The sequence below is a fragment of the Notothenia rossii genome (assembly GCF_949606895.1).
Source record: "Notothenia rossii genome assembly, chromosome: 4".
Taxonomy (NCBI): domain Eukaryota; kingdom Metazoa; phylum Chordata; class Actinopteri; order Perciformes; family Nototheniidae; genus Notothenia; species Notothenia rossii.
In genome coordinates this window covers 66,300,091-66,305,037 of record NC_136902.1, presented here as the reverse complement: position 1 = coordinate 66,305,037, position 4,947 = coordinate 66,300,091, and the positions used below count along the sequence as shown (strand labels likewise).

Below are 4,947 nucleotides of genomic sequence, written 5' to 3'. Positions count from 1 at the left end.
CATTCTTTATGAGCGCAGAAATAGTCTTAAAATCAGATCTGTTTTTTAAATAAAATCAGACGGCAGGCAGTTACAGGTGTGTGTGTGTGTGTGTGTTTGTGTGTGTGTGCCTTAAGTGCCCATCCCCCCCATGTGAATCACACGTAGCTCTGATCACCTATGATAAATGGGCCACACCTAATCGCTGGCTATTAAGCCACAGAGCTCCCTCTATTCAAATCAAACTGTAGACGGTGTGAAAGCAGTGACGCCTGTGAAGACAACATTGCAGTAGTCGAGTCTACTGAAGATACAAGTTTAAAATCAGACCTGTTTTTTAAATGAAATCTGACGGCAGGCAGTTAGCTGTGATCACCTATAAGGCTTGAAGTTACTTCAGATGCTGAAATATTTTTATTTTTCAAGTATAAACATACAGTATACAACAGATATACATGCATACAAATTATAACATCACATTTATGTTATTAATATTACAAATAGGACAGAGGGTGCAGCACAAACAGTACGAAACAAATAGAGAGCTTTCTGAACATCAGCAGGAGAGGACTCTTTCAAGACACTAGTAAATACTGAAATGAACATTAAATGTCCGATTCAAATGCAAGTTTATTCGTGACACTTCCAACATAAATGGAATTCTCACTAACCTAAAACATTTTATTTTTTTAAAAACATGTCACAGTAAAGGCACAAAATACTTGAACATACAAATGAACAACACCAAATTGAGCTCACTTTCTACACTCTTTGATGATCTACCTCCTACCTAGTTTGTTTTTTAGTCCATGTATCCAGGCTTGGTCTGGCTGTATCTTCATAACAACCCTCTGGATAAACTCAAATGAATATTTCATTTCCAGAGTATACTGAAGACTGAAGCAATATATTAGTCCAAGAAGCATCGCAAAGCCACATCTTTCAGGTTGTGGAGCACAATTGTCTCCTCGACCACAACTGCCACATTGAAGATCTGCTGAGGAAAGGCATCCCATTCACCTTCGTAGCCTATGAGTAGACCAACTTGCATCACCTTCATGGCTTCCTCGAGTGTCTCCATGAGCCTTAAAAAAGGAGAAATAAAAGTGAGCTCAGTGTACTACAAGTACTTTTTCTCTACAAAGCTAATTAAGAGGCTTCTGCTATAAACATAGAAGCTAAAATCTACAGTTCACAGTGTAAAAGTGCAATGTGATGGAACATCATCTCAACTGCCTCTCTTTTCACAGTTTGAGCTTTATATTTATTTATATTATTTAATAGTTACGTTTTCTTGCTGTTTTTGTTTATATTAAATGTATCATTCTTTATTGCAATTATTTTAGTTAAATTAAGGTAATTGTAAACATTACTTTTGAAGGAAACTTTGGGCACAGGGTGATTTATGTTAAAATTTACAATTACATAAAGTAATTCAAGACAGTTATGATCTTACATCACACATCCTGATGACATTTTCCTGACTTTCGCCAGACATGTAGTGTGATAGTCCCAAGAGAGCAGCAGTCCTCCTCTCATTTGTGTTCTGCAGGACAACAAATGCAGTGGGATATAAACATTTGTAGCAAACAAATGGTGGCTAAATGATGGTCATCAGCATCTCCACTTACATCTTTCTCAAGGCAGTCCAAAAGGCCTTTTAGTGCCGGCTTCTTTCCAGTCCTGGATGCACCATTGTAGACCTCCAGCAATGCCAGGCCATCAAGTCCATCCAGAAACGATGAAAGCAGGTCCGTAGTGACAATTCTCTGGAACTCTGCCTGAATCTGAGGAGACACAGACATATAGAAAATATGTAAAAGTCTGCAACTGTGCATGTTGCCTTCTCATTGTAACTGGAAAACCTGCACAACTTACAAGTCCACTTCATCCAGTTGCAGCAAAACGGAAATCTTTGAAAATCTGTCTGTAATAGAGAACACACATTTAGGTACATTATGAAGCAAGCCTTAATAAAGTAATAAGAACTGAGAACATGACAAAGAATAAGATGCACACAATTACAACAGTCACGTTGCCCATAAACTACAAGCCTTGGCTTTCACAATTACAATATTATCCCTGAATTCATATGATAAAGACTTAAACAGTACTTCATTTAAATAAATAAACAACTTGAAATGTTCATCTTTGATTGATGAGGCATATTCAATCTAATAAATTCATGGGATGCTTGTAATAATAACAGGGAAAGGTTAGTGTGCATCCACATAGAGCATTTTTGTGTCTACGTGCATGCCAAATATATGAAGGAAAAAACTATTATTTGTTTTAACCAAACTTAAAAGAAATTGTACAATGGTTGTAATTGTTGATTATTTGCTTGCAGTTATTTTCCATAGACTATTCAGTGGATTATTATTGTTTTTTTAGTAATAACTTGACTACCTCTGAAAGCAGAAGTTTAGGAAAAATAATTGTTCATGAATAAATATTATTTATTTTATTATAATATAAATATCTAACAATTACAACCATTGCACATCTTATTTATTATTGTGGGTGAACAGTAACCTTTCCCTGTGTTATAATTACATACATCCCATTAATTTATTAGATTAAATAACAATAATCTCATAAATCAAAGATCAACATTTTTAAGTGCCTTGAGCACCGACTGTTCCCGCTGCTAGAAACGGCTGATATTAAGACACTTCAGTGCGCAAGTCACAGAACGAAATGCATTGTGGGACATGTAGTTTATGGGCACCATAGTTCAATAAAATAAACTAAATATATTCCTTTATTTTCTTTAAAATATTTTCTAAAAAGCAGAAATACAAATTTGTCTCCATTTCAAGAGTGGAACATAGAATTTGTACACAATATAAAATGCTATTTCTGAACACAGTTAGCATTTTACTCGTTCAATGGCGCGAGGCACCTCCTCTGTATCTGGGCAGGTTTAGCGTGAGCTGAACCAGAAAAACGTTGCAAGGATAGAATCACTTTAGCACTTGCTCGTAGTGATGGCAAAATGAAGCTTTGAATGAAGCGTCGAACCACTTGGACAATTGTGTCGGAAATAGGTTAATTTCTCGAAGCTTCAGTTACAGCGACCTCTCCTGGCGAAGTGCAAGGCTGCAGTGGGTTTAATGCATCTTTGCCTTGAAAAATATTCGATACACACACACACACACTAAGACTGAATATCATGTTCTATTTGCAATTAAAGATTGATAATAGTGTGTATTGGGTTATTGAGAAGAGGCTCGAGAGTGCTTGACATGTTTTTGGGCGGAGAGGGCCTTTTATCAGTTATTAAAGTATTACAATTAAAAGTTGAACTATTCCGAGCTTTGAACCAGCTGCGCGGAGGATATCGCCACATCCTAGCCACCGGCTCTATCCACTAGGCTATCAATTCCTTAGACCATTGAAGTGTTTTTATATTAGTCATTTTCTTTTTGTTCACAACTTCTCCACATTTCGAAGTGTTTCACGAGCCAGAACGACCTATTTATCTTCCTGGCTGACTCTATAATGATCCAATTAAAATACAATGCCAACAACAACTCAACAGCAACAATGCAAACTACGAAAACAACCCACACATTGAGCATTGTTTAGAGTGGTTATAAAGTGTTGAAGCGCTCAAATGTGAAACTGTTTCAACCTGTCACCTGTCAGAATCGAGACGAGGCAGTGCATTGAATCACCTGATTGGACGGCGAACCAGTGAGTTGATTCATTCAGGAAATGAAGAAGTTGCTGGTTCGGACGTCACATGTCACGTGATTTGAAGCAGTTGCTGCTTCGGACGTCACATGTCACGTGATTTGAAGCAAGCTTCGAAGCACTGCTTCTATGGAATAGGAAGTCCAGGGTTGAAGCTCCGTTCGAAGCTTCAGTGTCAAACTGCCATCACTACTTGCTCGGCCTTAACAAAAAACAATCTTCAAGTCCCCTATACTTATCCACAAATGACATCCATTTCAAAGCCATGGCGGGGGCTAACAAGCTACAATTCTTAGCCGAACAGAGAGCCGGGACACGGCTAATTACTGGCAGGAACACACACAACCTCACCAAAACACGTTGATTTAGCTTAAATATTTAGCCGAACAGAGCCGGGACACGGCTAATTACTGGAACGAACAAACAAAACCTCTCTAAATTAAGCTACAAATATAGGCAGTTACCATTTAAACCTTTTAAAAATGCATAAGCGTCCTACATAAGAGTAAGAATACTTGAAACTTATTTATTTAATAAAAGTTTAGATAATCATAATCCTGTAAAGTTAGCTTGGTTAACCGACATTTTCATAACACTACCCTGAAATAAATTCTCTTTTATAAACATTCAAACACCAGTTAGGTGTGGATTTAACTCCATTTAGCTAGTTTTCGTTTTGCCTGAAACCATTAAATATGCAACCACTCACCTGACTTTGCCTGTCCGTCAGTGGTTCATCAGCCGAAATAACTGTCATATCGCTTCACAAAAACGTATTCATCCGCCGCTTAGCTTGTCGTAGTCATCAATCTGTCTGGTGGAAGTTCTTCTTTTATAATGGCGAATCAAACTCTGTGGTTCACTTGCTGTATATCGTTAAAAAATAAAAAACTCATGTCCCTGTTAAATGCATTCAATTAATGAAAACAACTATGAGACCGGGACTATTTTCACCGGGCAGGAATATGTCAACACTACTGCCATGTTAAGAGGCCATGGAAAGTTTCAGAACATTATTACACATCACAACTCACTGTTCAGTCAAATTGACTTCATAGAATGTAGAGGTCATTGAACTGGCTTACAGAGCTGAGTTGAAATAATAACAACTTATGAAATTAAGTAGAAATTGCATAAATTGATATGTTAAGTGAAAGTAACTTAGAGACAAAAGTTTCAATAACTTAATGATCAAATCCTTTTTTACAGCGGCTCCATAATATAACTGGCAAAAATGTAAGAATTTCATGCATCGGCCTACAGTGGGAA

General features: G+C 37.1%; 1 long non-coding RNA gene across 3 annotated transcripts; it reads right to left on the bottom strand.

The window, feature by feature from the left end:
- Positions 1 to 370: 370 nt before the first annotated feature.
- LOC307038113 lies at positions 371 to 4,465 on the bottom strand. 3 transcript variants are annotated; one of them, XR_013807892.1, is made up of 6 exons: positions 4,388 to 4,465; positions 3,660 to 3,805; positions 1,858 to 1,906; positions 1,611 to 1,766; positions 1,436 to 1,525; positions 371 to 1,064 (listed from the first exon to the last, which is right to left on the bottom strand). It is a non-coding gene; the product is annotated as an uncharacterized lncRNA (long non-coding RNA). The 3 variants fall into 3 exon arrangements; XR_013807893.1 differs by having other exon boundaries at positions 3,660 to 3,880; positions 4,388 to 4,431; XR_013807894.1 differs by lacking the exon at positions 4,388 to 4,465 and having other exon boundaries at positions 3,660 to 4,375.
- Between the last annotated feature and the right edge of the window lie 482 nt (positions 4,466 to 4,947).